The following is a 16,214-nucleotide window of genomic DNA, read 5'->3' as shown; positions in this document are numbered from 1 at the left end:
AGACGGCGAGAGAACGCTATCCATTTTTTCCTTCAGGACACACAGCGAGAGAGAGAGAGAGAGAGAATTTTGTTTTCTTTTTTTCCTCAATTGAAGAAGATGGACATTTTGAGTGCCAAACCTCTCAAAGATTCCTACATTGTTCTGGACATGGAAAACTTTCACTGTTATGATCCAAAGACGGGAGATATATGTTTCATCTTGAAAGAACTGGGCTACATCACTTGCGATTTAACCTTATGCGGATCCATGATTTTTCTCCCTCCTGTCCATTACGATGACTTATCGTCCCGCAATCAAGCTGTGGTCAACCAGACTACAAATAACCGACACGGCCTGCAATGGATCGAGGGTCGTCTTTCCTACGAGCATCTTCCTACGATCCTGAAAATACTGACCGAAAATGTGGAGGCGATCTACGTCAATGGATACGATAAAGCCGAATTTTTCAGCAAGCTCTGCCAGCGATCCGTTTACGAGTTTTACATCCCAGGGAAAACCGAGTGGCGGAACAAGTCGAAATGCACGCGACACCAATATTTCCAAAAGATGATTCATTGTGCCGAGAACAAGGTGAGAAATTTTCGATACCATTTGATGGAGGGTAGTTACGTTTTCCGGAAATTACATTGTTACCCCTCCGAGATCAAAGCTGTCGAAGACGAAGAGGAGGCGGAAGAATCTCCCCAGGAGAACTCGTGCGACGATGAGGAGGAGGAGGAGGATGAACTTTCTAATAATAATAATAATAAATGTCTAAGTTGGGATGCTTTAGAGACCCAAGAATATTGGTCTCAACCCTTATCTCACCTAGACCTGAAAGAGGATCCTCAAGTGTACTCTTTGTGGTCCTCTTCTAAAATTTGGTCTTGGAGAGAACCCTTGAATGTTCATGAATGAAATGGTATGTAAATCCCTAGAGAAAAAAATAGAAAAAAAGTTCCTTTTTTTTGTAATATGTTGATTTCTTTCCAATCCCATTTCTTTTCCATAACTCCACCCCAATCGACGAGAAGAAGAAGAATTTTCCAAGTTACACAAGACGAATCTTCCAAGTTACACAAGACGTAGAAAGATTTCACAAGGATTTATAAATTACACGCTCCCACATGATATATGTATAGAGAGAAAAAGACCCTCTGTTCTCTAGCCAATACGTCAAGACTTCCCTAAACTAAGAGAGATCATGAGTACCGAGGAAACCTTAGCAGAGCAAGTGGAAAGACTTTCAAAGAGATTAGAAGAGTTAAGACGGGATATATTTACAGTTCCGCCGACTAAAGAGGAAACTATCATCGATTTCAACAAACCGCTGTACTTTCATCCCCTACCCCAAAGAATGAGACGAATGAACTCGCCGTTGAACAGTTCCAATGAGAAACAAAATGTCACTTATTTGAATAGCCAATTTCAACACATGAATATTTCATAAGTATTTTTTTTGTTTTTTTTCCCTAAAGCGTAGGGAGATCGGATCAGTAGTTTTTCCCTTTCCATCGTCGAAAAAGATTGGGAGGAAAAATCTTTCTCAGATCTCTCAGAAAAATTTTTAAGCCTAAAAAAAAAAAAAAAAAAAAAAAAAAACTTTTTGTTAATTTTTATGTCTTAGACATGATAAAAATTAACTCTACCCCCCCTTTTGTCTGGGAATGTTGTCTCACACTTTCTAAAAATAGACCATCACTTCTCCTTTCCTAAAGAATAGAATTCCAAGAATGGGATCTGGTCTATTTTTAGAAACGGTGAGACCCTATTACCAGACAAAAGGCGGGTAGAGTTAATTTTTATCATGTCTAAAGTTCAGGGTCCATCCATCTTCTTATGTGAAACGGTGACCCTGACAAGATCGAGATAAACAAGTCCTGTGAGTTGTTTTGTAATCTTGACGCGATCCAAGAAAGACTTTTTATTTTTTTTTTTTTTTGAAATAGGCGGGGGGTGGGGAGAGAAAATATTCTCACGACCCTCAGATATCTTTTCATAAATATATTTTTTATCAAAGTGTTTCTTTCATTCCGATCCTTTTAAGAGGTTGGAATGACCCTGACATTTAGATGGGGTCGCGATCCCGACAGATGTCGTGCGAGTATAAAAGTGTGTATCCTCCGCGAGATTTCTTCAGAGAACAGAAGAAGACGTGAACTGAGCTGGTAAGTCCCTTTGGTCCTATGAATATGGTTTAATCATAACTTCATTTAAAAAGACCTTTGAAACTTTGAAACTTCTTAACCCTTTGAAAAGAAAAATGTCTCTTTCAAGACGACGACTCTAAAAGGTTTTATTGTTTTTTTTTCCCTTTCTAGATCTTCCCTGTTATACATATATACCTTTTCGATTCTTTTTTTTGCTCCTGTTTGTGGAAGACATCACCGTATTCATCGCCATGGCGTGTTCAGAAAACTTTATCGTGCTCGATCTAGAGGGTTTCCAGTCCTACAACCACAAGAAGGGTGAATTTACCTACGTTTTAAAAGAATTGGGCTATGCGACAAAAGATTTTTTGACCGTGGGATCGTTGACGTTTGCTCCTCCTCACCCCTTCCACCAACTGAATGAAAAAAACCAAAAGACGAATGCCTGGCTGACGAGAAACCGGCACGGACTTCGTTGGAACGAGGGTCATATTCCCTACAACCATTTAGGACGCATTCTCCAATCGCTCACTCACAGCTTCCCCACGATTTATGTGGTGGGATGCCAGAAAGCTAAATTCTTTGCTAAAGCCTTGGATTATCAAAAACCCGTGCCGGAAATTTATGTGCCAGATGGAATCATTTGGAAGCATCGGGAAAAATGTGCCCGACATCATCAAAGGAGGAAATATTTCCATTGTGCCGAAAACAAAGTGCGCAACTATCGATGGCATATTACGGAAGGAGATTTTCATATCAATCACGTCTATCCAGACGGAACGGAGAAAGAGGAGAGGATTCAGGAGGAAGCAGACAATCCTCTGCAAGCTTTTGATAAGGCCTACGATCAGTTAGAGAAGGATCCGTCCCCAAAAGCGTACGATAACCTCATCCAGAAATGGGATAATCTGTCCTGTTTCCAAGTGATGGAACATCCGGATGAGCATACGCCTTTCCACTTGATGGGCTCTTCTACTTCTTCTTTGTCGTCAACTTCCTCCAATAAATCGAGGAAGACGGAGGGTTGGGGAAACATACCTGAAAATATTCCCCATTATGATCCAGCAGCCTGTTGGGACGAACCTTCCAAAAAATCTCATGAGACCCCCAAAAGATCTTCAGAGGATCCAAAGACAAAATCCACTGAGTGTTGGGACAATGAACGGACGACTCATGCTCCAAAATCCACTAGGACTATGTCCACTGAGTGTTGGAACAATGAACAGACGACTCATGCTCCAAAATCTATTGAGACTATGTCGACTGAATGTTGGGACAATGAACTGACGACCCATGCTCCAAAATCTACTGAGACTATGTCCACTGAGTGTTGGGACGATGAAACCGAAAAGACGACAGAGAATTGGGATGACCGTTCTCAAAAGTATTTGAATTAATATATACATAAACTCAGGAGAAAAAAAAAGAAAAGATTTTTAGAAATAAGTAGAGAAAGGTTCTCCGCTTTCCCTATATTTATGGAAATGGACTGAGAAGAGAGAGAGACGAATCAGGAGACCAAAAAAATGGGTCTTGGAAGGAATGAGTGCAAATGCATTCAATTCCTTCCGAGACCCATTTTTTTGGGTCCCTCTCTCATCCAATCTTGGAAAAGAACTTTGTCCTATTTTTCTAGGTCCATTCAAAAAGAAATGAATCTATCCATAATATTTCTTAAAAGAAAAAAACAAAAAGATCCATTACCTCTTGACGGTCCAAAGTCGAGAATTTTGGAAAAAATCATCCACTCTCTATCCAGTCAAGCTTCTCTGTAGAAAATCTAGTAGGTTCATCTGCATTCTTGAACACCCGGCAGTTATTATTGGACGCGAAACGTCGAATGCTGAAATAGTTAACAGTGAGCCCATTCTTAAAGAAACGGGGATGTTTTATTCATCCAGTCGAGTGCGGAAAAATTTCTGAGAGCCGGAGAAAAATTTCTCTGGCTGAAAAAAAAAAAAAAAAAAAAAAAAAACCCCTTTTAGTCTGAAAATTGATGTCTTCAATTTTTCAAAAATTGAAGACATCAATTTTCAGATTTTCAGATTAAAAAGGGGGGTAATTTATTTTTCAGAAACTTTTCCCAGCCGACTCGATGTGAATAAAACTTTACTGTTTGTTAAGAATGTTATTTAATGGATCGATTTCAACCTATCGAGTTTCGCTTGAGTTTTAGATGTGAATAAAACTTTACTGTTTATTAAGAATGTTATTTAATGGATCGATTTCAACCTATCGAGTTTCGCTTGAGTTCCGGCCGTGCTGTGGGCCCACCTGGATACAAGTTTTGCCCTTTTGGAATGGAATTTCCGTCAAGGTAGGCTACTTTTCCTCTTTTTGCATTTTTCATGTCATTTCATTTGTATTACAATATACTGAAAACGGGCGTTCGAACTGATTTCTAGGCTATTTCTATACAAACGGAGCTCGATCCAAGAAAGAAATGATGTCTTTTTTTTATTTTGTGGACAGCCAATTTGTATTGGAATATACTGAAAACGGGTGTTTGAGTCGGTTTTCAGTATATTTCAATACAAATAGAGCTCGATCCAAGAAAGAAATCATGTCTTTTTTTTATTTTGTGGACTGCCAATTTGTATTGGAATATACTGAAAACGGGCGTTCACGTCGGTTTTCAGTATATTCCAATACAAGTGGAGCTCGATCCAATAAAGAAATGATGTCTTTTTTTTATTTTGTGGACAACCAATTTTGTATTGGAATATACTGAAAACGGGCGTTCACGTCGGTTTTCAGTATATTTCAATACAAATGGAGCTCGATCCAAAAATGAAATGATGTCTTTTTTTTATTTTGTGGACAACCAATTTTGTATTGGGATATACTGAAAACGGGCATTCACGTCGGTTTTCAGTATATTTCAATACAAGTGGAGCTCGATCCAAGAAAAAAATTGTCTTTTTTTTATGTTGTGGACAGCCAATTTTGTATTGGAATATACTGAAAACGTGCGTTCATGTCGGTTTTCAGTATATTCCAATACAAGTGGAGCTCGATCCAAGAAAAAAATGATGTCTTATTTTTATGTTGTGGACAGCCAATTTTGTATTGGAATATACTGAAAACGGGCGTTCACGTTGGTTTTCAATATATTCCAATACAAATGGAGCTCCATCCAAGGAAAAAAATGATGTCTTTTTTTTATTTTGTGGACAACCAATTTTGTATTGGAATATACTGAAAACGGGCGTTCGAGTCGGTTTTCAGTATATTCAAATACAAATGGAGCTCCATCCAAGAAAAAAATGATGTCTTTTTTATGTTGTGGACTGCCCTATTTTGTATGGGAATATACTGAAAACGGGCGTTCGAGTCCTTTTTCAGACTAATTCTGTACACATTCCACTATATCAAAATGACGTCATCGTTGAGTCCAAACAGAGTCGTCCCCGGACAGAGTCGTCTCCGGACAAAGTCGTCCCCGGACAATTTTTTACCGAATTTGTATAGAGATATACTGAAAATGGGCTTGAGGGCCGCTTTCTAGTATATTCCTATATACATTCGGTTGCATTCAGAAACAAAAAGAATGTCTTTTTGAATGGACAGGATGACTATGGAAACCGGATCTCTCTCTCTCTGCCAAGATTGGATGAGAGAGTGGCCCCTATTTGTATTGCAATATACTGAAAACGGGCTTTCGAGTCAGTTTCTAGACTATTTCTATAAAAATGGAGCTCTATTTACGAAAAAAATGATGTCTTTTTTATTGTGTGGACAGCCCTATTTGTATTGCAATATACTGAAAACAGGCGTTCGAGTCGATTTCTAGACTTTTCCTATACAAATTTCACCATCTATATAGAAAAGATGTCCAAACAAAGTCGTCCCCGGACCATCTTGATGACCGAATATGTATAGAAATAGTCTGAAAATGGGCTTGAGGGCTGGTTTCTGGACGATTCATCTACAAATTCGGCCGCATCCAGAAAAACAAAAATACATCGTTTCTTTTTGGGTGGACAGGAGATGATAAATTTCTTTTCTCTCTCTCCCAATATTGGAGGAGAGAGTGGCCCAAAAAAATGGGTCTCGGAAAGAATCGAATGCATCTTGAAATGCACTCTTCCTTCCAAGACCCATTTTTTTGGTCTCCTGATTCAACTCTCCAGTCTATGGAATATTGAAAGCGGAGAACGTTTCCCCTTCTTTAAGCGACTGGAGACCATAGCGCATCATCATCATCATCATCATCACCATCATCCTCTTTCTCATACTTTTCAACGAAGGCTTGATGTCTCTGGATGATTTTGGGGAGATGATGGATCCCGAATTGAGTGATGAAAAAGAGAGGAGTCTTTTTCCTTTCTTGTTCGTCTTGCACAGTCTCTCGGAGGGTGATATACGTTTCCCCGTCCTCCTTAATTTTCGTCAGAGGTCTCATGAATATTTTACACATCCAAGGGAAGAGCGACTTGTTATGCAGGGATTTCGAAGCGACGAAGGCCGCTTCATTCGAAGTGAGGACAATCTGGTTCGGTTGACCCCATTCTTTGGAGTAGTTGTCCAAATCGCCTAGTCGAAGAAAATGGTGTCGATTAGGAAAAAAGACTTGGAGAACACTCGTCGTATGCGAGACGTTCGTAGGTAAGAGAGTCAAGATATCTTTGGCATTCCAGTACAGGAATCCTAGATCCACATACGCGTGCACGTAATAGTCATCGTTATATTCCAGTTTGAGCAGCATGGCTTTTGTATTTTTTTTCCGTTCTCAAGGCGAAACACTCGTCTGATATGAACAAGAGCTCGCTGGCGATCCGTTTATATAGACTCCTCAGAGAGAGGGAGAGGGGGGGAGGAACAAGGTTGATGAATTCTAAAATTGAAAAAATGATAAAACATGAGTGTTTGTGAAGGTCATAGAGAGATGATTATAAAGTTGTTTTATTTTTTATATTCTCAAAAGAAAAAACCAAAAGGGTCCCATTCCATACGACATGGCCTTTGATAAGGTGATGGGGTCATGTGTCTACAAAGTTGATAAACTCTAGAATAAAAAAAAGCTGTCATCACGTAGCTTTCGAGACGAAAATGACAGGGGTCTCTAGGAGAAGGTCATAGGTAGTATACAAAGGATGGTTGTTTTTTTTCTTTCGTTTCTCTCAATCCCATGACCTTTGAAAAGGTGACGGGGTGTCCTTTAGGAAAAAAAATAGAAGGTCATAGAGAGAGAGAGGTAGACAAAGTTGATTTTTTTTTCTAGAAGTCAACCGTCACGTCGGCCATCACGTGGTCTTCTCGTATATATAGAGAGAGGCGAGTGGAAGACAGACTCTATTTCCCAGAGAGAAAGACTGCTGTGCGTAGCCGTATTTCTACTCAAGATGATGATCCGCGTTTTATATAATGAGTTTGTGAGCTTTCGCTGTTATGTGGATGACGGAAGATTATTTTGGAACGCTACGGACATTTTGCCTCTGATTCATACTTCCAGTAAAAGAACCTGGGACATTCTCTCCGTGTTTTTCGACGAACACCACGTCTTCAGGAAAATAAAAGTTCTTGAGAGTCTCGGCAGTTCTCAAGAGGGATATGTCCTCTCCAGCGAAGAAATGTTAGATCTGGCCGAAAAGAATCCTAAAAATAATCAGCTTCTGGCCTGGGTGTATAGCATTTTAACTCAGCCGCTGGTTCGTGTTGTACCCAATCAACCCGTTTACCGACTGCTCTATCCGGGGGAGAGATTTCCCTTCATCACCCTCTTTAATCTGGGAGTGCGCTACATACCGCCTCATCCAGGCATGACGGACTCTTCTACTTACCCTAAACAATATGCCAGCGCTTATTGCCAGACAGACCCCCGTCAAGAAAAGGTCGCCGAGATTCAAACGGATCCTCTGGTGGTCTCTTTAAATGTCACTAAAGTCATCACCTTCTAAAAAAAACAACCACCACCACCCAAAACTTCTCGAAAGAAAAAAAAAAGAAACTTTTCCATCTAGCCTCTTTCTTTCAATCCCTCTTAACAGAGAGAGAGGGAGGAGAAAAGAAAGAGAGTTCTGAGGAGGCAAAAGAAATGGGTCTGGAAGGAAACGGGTGCATTGCGAGAAAAAGAGGGTCCTCTTTTTTTTCTCGAAATGCACTCTTTTCCTTCCAGACCCATTTTTTTGATCACTTCTTCAAACCAATCTTGGAAAGGGGGGGACACAATAAATTGTGCGTAAAGTCCATTGACTGGATTTTTTTTGAAAAGAAAACATAATGTTATATATAGATAGCTAAATCTTTATCATGATATTCTTTAAGAATTTCTTAGCCATTTGTCAAAGAAGGGGACTATAATTGAAGAATTTATGAATTTGGGAACATGTCACCCATGGCAAATCTAAAATCTTGGAAGTGGATACTGGAAAGCCCCGCTCTGATTATAATTCTGAGTTCTAGCATGGGACATTTTTTAGATTAATAAGCTAAACTATTTTTCTAGTCTCATATTCTCTCGTGACTAGGGTTTCAGGTTTGGGTAGAGAGAGACACTGTTCTGAACAGAAACGTGGAATGCTTTTATAGAAAAGTGAAGAGTTGAAAGTGAAAGTCGAAAAACGAAATGGGATCGGGTGGGAAAAATTTCTCAGAGCTCAGAAAAAAATTCTGAGATGTAAAAAAAAAAAAAAAAAAAAAAAAAAAAAAACTTTTTGTTAATTTTTATCATGTCTTCTAGACATGATAAAAATTAACTCACCCCCCTTTTGTCTGGGAATGTTGTCTCCCACTTTCTAGAAATAGACCATGTCTCATCCGTTTAAAGAATAGAATCCAAGAAAAGACTGGGTTCTGGTCTATTTTTAGAAACGGTGAGACAACATACCCAGACAAAAGGGGGATGAGTTAATTTTTATCAAGTCTAAAAAACATGATAAAAATTAACAAAAAGTTTTTTTTTTTTTTTTTTTTTTTTTTTTTTTTTTTTTTACATCTCAGAATTTTTTTCTGAGCTCTGAAAATATTTTGCCAGCCGATCTCATTTCGTTTTTCGTTTTTCGACTTTCAACTCTTCTATAAAAGCATTCCACGTTTCTGTTCAGAACACTGTGGGCTGTTCAAAAGGCAACACGCCTCCCTCTCTACCCTAATAGGGAATCCTGATTCAGGTGTACCCCGCTTCACGCTACCTATCTTCACCCATTTCTAAAGAATCTCAGAGAAAACTAAAAGCGAGATTGCAAAAAAAGAAATAGCCTCCAGTGAACACAATTCCAACGACAGTGGATAGCTTTTTGGGGTCCTTCCATATATATTACCGGTGACCGATAGGTTGTTCAGGGTCTACAGCACAGACTCAATGTACCCCCTTTTTTCTGGGAATGTTGTCTCACCGTTTCTAAAAATAGACCAGAACCCATTCTTTTCTTGGAATTCTATTCTTTAGAAAAGATGAGTCATGGTCTATTTTTAGAAACATTCCTAGACAGCAATCCTAGACAAAAGGGGATAGTTAATTGACAACATTCCTAGACAAAAGGGGATAGTTAATTTTTATCATGTCTAGAAGACATGATAAAAATTAACAAAAAGGTTTTTTTTTTTTTTTTTTTTTTATGACTCAGAATTTTTTTTCTCGGCTCTCAGAAATTTTTCCCAGCCGATCACAAACACTCATGTTTTATCATTTTTTTTTATTTTAGAATTCATCAACCTTGTTCCTCCCCCCTCTCCCTCTCTCTCTCTCTGAGGAGTCTATATAAACGGATCGCCAGCGAGCTCTTGTTCATATCAGACGAGTGTTTTGCCTTGAGAAAGGAAAAAAAAATACAAAAGCCATGCTGCTCAAACTGGAATATAACGATGACTATTACGTGCACGCGTATGTGGATCTAGGATTCCTGTATTGGAATGCCAAAGATATCTTGACTCTCTTGCCTACGAACGTCTCGCATACGACGAGTGTTCTCCAAGTCTTTTTTCCTAATCGACACCATTTTCTTCGACTAGGCGATTTGGACAACTACTCCAAAGAATGGGGTCAACCGAACCAGATTGTCCTCACTTCGAATGAAGCGGCCTTCGTCGCTTCGAAATCCCTGCATAACAAGTCGCTCTTCCCTTGGATGTGTAAAATATTCATGAGACCTCTGACGAAAATTGAGGAGGACGGGGAAACGTATATCACCCTCCGAGAGACTGTGCAAGACGAACAAGAAAGGAAAAAGAGTCCTCTCTTTTTCATCACTCAATTCGGGATCCATCATCTCCCCAAAATCATCCAGAGACATCAAGCCTTCGTTGAAAAGTATGAAAAAGAGGATGATGGTGATGATGATGATGATGATGATGCGCTATGGTCTCCAGTCGCTTAAAGAAGGGGAAACGTTCTCCGCTTTCCCTATTCCATAGACTGGAGAGTTGAATCAGGAGACGAAAAAAATGGGTCCTGGAAGGAAGAGTGCATTTCATGATGCATTCGATTCCTTCCGAGACCCATTTTTTTGGGCCACTCTCTCCTCCAATATTGGGAGAGAGAGAAAAGAAATTTATCATCTCCTGTCCACCCAAAAAGAAACGATGTATTTTTGTTTTTCTGGATGCGGCCGAATTTGTAGATGAATCGTCCAGAAACCAGCCCTCAAGCCCATTTTCAGACTATTTCTATACATATTCGGTCATCAAGATGGTCCGGGGACGACTTTGTTTGGACATCATTTCTATATAGATGGTGAAATTTGTATAGGAAATGTCTAGAAACTGACTCGAAAGCCCGTTTTCAGTATATTGCAATACAAATAGGGGCCACTCTCTCATCCAATCTTGGCAGAGAGAGAGAGAGAAATCCGGTTTCCATAGTCATCCTGTCCATTCAAAAAGACATTCTTTTTGTTTCTGAATGCAACCGAATGTATATAGGAATATACTAGAAAGCGGCCCTCAAGCCCATTTTCAGTATATCTCTATACAAATTCGGTAAAAAATTGTCCGGGGACGACTTTGTCCGGAGACGACTCTGTCCGGGGACGACTCTGTTTGGACTCAACGATGACGTCATTTTGATATAGTGGAATGTGTATAGAATTAGTCTGAAAAAGGACTCGAACGCCCGTTTCCAGTATATTCCCATACAAAATAGGGCAGTCCACAACATAAAAAATGACATCATTTTTTTCTTGGATGGAGCTCCATTTGTATTGGAATATACTGAAAACCGACTCGAACGCCCGTTTTCAGTATATTCCAATACAAAATTGGTTGTCCACAAAATAAAAAAAGACATAATTTTTTTCCTTGGATGGAGCTCCATTTGTATTGGAATATACTGAAAACCAACGTGAACGCCCGTTTTCAGTATATTCCAATACAAAATTGGCTGTCCACAACATAAAAAAAAGACATCATTTTTTTCTTGGATCGAGCTCCACTTGTATTTGAATATACTGAAAACCGACATGAACGCCCGTTTTCAGTATATTCCAATTCAAAATTGATTGTCCACAAAATTAAAAAAGACATCATTTCATTCTTGGATCGAGCTCGATTTGTATTGAAATATACTGAAAACCGACGTGAATGCCCGTTTTCAGTATATTCCAATACAAAATTGGTTGTCCACAAAATAAAAAAAAGACATCATTTCATTCTTGGATCGAGCTCCATTTGTATTGAAATATACTGAAAACCGACGTGAACGCCCGTTTTCAGTATATTCCAATACAAAATTGGTTGTCCACAAAATAAAAAAAAAGACATCATTTCTTTATTGGATCGAGCTCCACTTGTATTGGAATATACTGAAAACCGACGTGAACGCCCGTTTTCAGTATATTCCAATACAAATTGGCAGTCCACAAAATAAAAAAAAGACATAATTTCTTTATTGGATCGAGCTCCATTTGTATTGGAATATACTGAAAACCGACGTGAACGCCCGTTTTCAGTATATTCCAATACAAATTGGCAGTCCACAAAATAAAAAAAAGACATAATTTCTTTATTGGATCGAGCTCCATTTGTATTGAAATATACTGAAAACCGACTCAAACAACCGTTTTCAGTATATTATAATACAAATTGGCAGTCCACAAAATAAAAAAAAGACATAATTTCTTTATTGGATCGAGCTCCATTTGTATTGAAATATACTGAAAACCGACTCAAACACCCGTTTTCAGTATATTGCAATACAAATTGGCAGTCCACAAAATAAAAAAAAGACATCATTTCTTTCTTGGATCGAGCTCCATTTGTATCGAAATATACTGAAAACCGACTCAAACAACCGTTTTCAGTATATTCCAATACAAATTGGCAGTCCACAAAATAAAAAAAAGACATAATTTCTTTATTGGATCGAGCTCCATTTGTATTGAAATATACTGAAAACCGACTCAAACACCCGTTTTCAGTATATTCCAATACAAATTGGCAGTCCACAAAATAAAAAAAAGACATCATTTCTTTCTTGGATCGAGCTCCATTTGTATCGAAATATACTGAAAACCGACGTGAACGCCCGTTTTCAGTATATTCCAATACAAATTGGCAGTCCACAAAATAAAAAAAAAGACATAATTTCTTTATTGGATCGAGCTCCATTTGTATTGAAATATACTGAAAACCGACTCAAACAACCGTTTTCAGTATATTCCAATACAAATTGGCAGTCCACAAAATAAAAAAAAGACATAATTTCTTTATTGGATCGAGCTTCATTTGTATTGAAATATACTGAAAACCGACTCAAACACCCGTTTTCAGTATATTCCAATACAAATTGGCAGTCCACAAAATAAAAAAAGGACATCATTTCTTTCTTGGATCGAGCTCCTATTGTATAGAAATAGCCTAGAAATCAGTTCGAACGCCCGTTTTCAGTATATTGTAATACAAATGAAATGACATGAAAAATGCAAAAAGAGGAAAAGTAGCCTACCTTGACGGAAATTCTATTCCAAAAGGGGAAAACTTGTATCCAGGTGGGCCCACAGCACGGCCGGAACTCAAGCGAAACTCGATAGGTTGAAATCGATCCATTAAATAACATTCTTAACAAACAGTAAAGTTTTATTATCAATTTTCAGACTAAAAGGGGGTATTTTTTTTTTTTCAGCCACAGAAATTTTTCTCCGGCTCTCAGAAATTTTTTCGCACTCGACTGGATGAATAAAACATCCCCGTTTCTTTAAGAATGGGCTCACTGTTAACTATTTCAGCATTCGACGTTTCGCGTCCAATAATAACTGCCGGGTGTTCAAGAATGCAGATGCACCTACTAGATTTTCTACAGAGAAGCTTGACTGGATGGAGAGTGGATGATTTTTTCCAAGATTCTCGACTTTGGACCGTCAAGAGGTAATGGATCTTTTTGTTTTTTTCTTTTAAGAAAATTTATGGATAGATTCATTTCTTTTTGAATGGACCTAGAAAAATAGGACAAAGTTCTTTTCCAAGATTGGATGAGAGAGGGACCCAAAAAAATGGGTCTCGGAAGGAATTGAATGCATTTGCACTCATTCCTTCCAAGACCCATTTTTTTTGGTCTCTTGATTCGTCTCTCTCTCTCTTCTCAGTCCAGTTCCATAAATATAGGGAAAGCGGAGAACCTTTCTCTACTTATTTCTAAAAATCTTTTCTTTTTTTTTCTCCTGAGTTTATGTATATATCAATTCAAATACTTTTGAGAACGGTCATCCCAATTCTCTGTCGTCTTTTCGGTTTCATCGTCCCAACACTCAGTGGACATAGTCTCAGTAGATTTTGGAGCATGGGTCGTCAGTTCATTGTCCCAACATTCAGTGGACATAGTCTCAATAGACTTTGGAGCATGAGTCGTCTGTTCATTGTCCCAACACTCAGTGGACATAGTCTTAGTGGATTTTGGAGCATGAGTCGTCCGTTCATTGTCCCAACACTCAGTGGATTTTGTCTTTGGATCCTCTGAAGATATTTTGGGGGTCTCATGAGATTTTTTGGAAGGTTCGTCCCAACAGGCTGCTGGATCGTAATGGGGAATATTTTCAGGTATGTCTCCCCAACCCTCCGTCTTCCTCGAGTTATTGGAGGAAGTTGACGACAAAGAAGAAGTAGAAGAGCCCATCAAGTGGAAAGGCGTGTGCTCATCCGGATGTTCCATCACTTGGAAACAGGACAGATTATCCCATTTCTGGATGAGGTTATCGTACGCTTTTGGGGACGGATCCTTCTCTAACTGATCGTAGGCCTTATCAAAAGCTTGCAGAGGATTGTCTGCTTCCTCCTGAATCCTCTCCTCTTTCTCCGTTCCGTCTGGATAGACGTGATTGATATGAAAATCTCCTTCCGTAATATGCCATCGATAGTTGCGCACTTTGTTTTCGGCACAATGGAAATATTTCCTCCTTTGATGATGTCGGGCACATTTTTCCCGATAGTTCCAAGTGATTCCATCTGGCACATAAATTTCCGTCACGGGTTTTTGATAATCCAAGGCTTTAGCAAAGAATTTAGCTTTCTGGCATCCCACCACATAAATCGTGGAGAAGCTGTGAGTGAGCGATTGGAGAATGCGTCCTAAATGGTTGTAGGGAATATGACCCTCGTTCCAACGAAGTCCGTGCCGGTTTCTCGTCAGCCAGGCATTCGTCTTTTGGTATTTTTCACTCAGTTGGTGGCAGGGGTGAGGAGGAGCAAACGTCAACGATCCCACGGTCAAAAAATCTTTTGTCGCATAGCCCAATTCTTTTAAAACGTAGGTAAATTCACCCTTCTTGTGGTTGTAGGACTGGAAACCCTCTAGATCGAGCACGATAAAGTTTTCTGAACACGCCATGGCGATGAATACGGTGATGTCTTCCACAAACAGGAGCAAAAAAAGAATCGAAAAGGTATATATGTATAACAGGGAAGATCTAGAAAGGAAAAAAAAACAATAAAACGTTTTAGAGTCGTCGTCTTGAAAGAGACATTTTTCTTTTCAAAGGGTTAAGAAGAGAGTTCTTTTTAAATGAAGTTATGATTATTATGATTATTAAAAAAAAACTAAGAATCAAATCGATTTTATAGATAACCATATTCATAGGACCAAAGGGACTTACCAACTCAGTTCACGTCTTCTTCTGTTCTCTGAAGAAATCTCGCGGAGGACACACACTTTTATACTCGCACGACGTCTGTCGGGATCGCGACCCCATCTAAATGTCAGGGTCATTCCAACCTCTTAAAAGGATCGGAATGAAAGAAACACTTTGATAAAAAATATATTTATGAAAAGATATCTGAGGGTCGTGAGAACATTTTCTCTCTCCCCCGCCTATTTCAAAAAAAATAAAAAGTCTTTCTTGGATCGCGTCAAGAATACAAAACAACTCACAGGACTTGTTTATCTCGATCTCGTCAGGGTCACCGTTTCACATAAGAAGATGGATGGACCCTGAACTTTAGACATGATAAAAATTAACTCTACCCGCCTTTTGTCTGGTAATAGGGTCTCACCGTTTCTAAAAATAGACCAGATCCCATTCTTGGAATTCTATTCTTTAGGAAAGGAGGAGTGATGGTCTATTTTTAGAAAGTGTGAGACAACATTCCCAGACAAAAAGGGGGGTAGAGTTAATTTTTATCATGTCTAAGACATGATAAAAATTAACCAAAAGTTTTTTTTTTTTTTTTTTTTTTTTTTTTTTAAGGCTGAAAAATTTTTCTGAGAGAGCTGAGAAAGATTTTTCCTCCCAATCTTTTTCGACGATGAAAAGGGAAAAGCTACTGATCCGATCTCCCTACGCTTTAGGGAAAAAACAAAAAAAATACTTATGAAATATTCATGTGTTGAAATTGGCTATTCAAATAAGTGACATTTTATTTTTCATTGGAACTGTTCAACAGCGAGTCCATTCGTCTCATTCTTTGGGGTAGGGGATGAAAGTACAGCGGTTTGTTGAAATCGATGATAGTTTCCTCTTTAGTCGGCGGAACTGTAAATCTATCCCGTCTTAACTCTTCTAATCTCTTTGAAAGTCTTTCCACTTGCTCTGCTAAGGTTTCCTCGGTACTCATGATCTCTCTTAGTTTAGGGAAGTCTTGACGTATTGGCTAGAGAACAGAGGGTCTTTTTCTCTCTATACATATATCATGTGGGAGCGTGTAATTTATAAATCC

Source organism: Stegodyphus dumicola, chromosome 7, assembly GCF_044657685.1.
Source record: "Stegodyphus dumicola isolate Sdum_Otavi_A_Nest chromosome 7, ASM4465768v1".
Lineage (NCBI taxonomy): Eukaryota > Metazoa > Arthropoda > Arachnida > Araneae > Eresidae > Stegodyphus > Stegodyphus dumicola.
Note: the sequence above shows the minus strand (reverse complement) of the source record.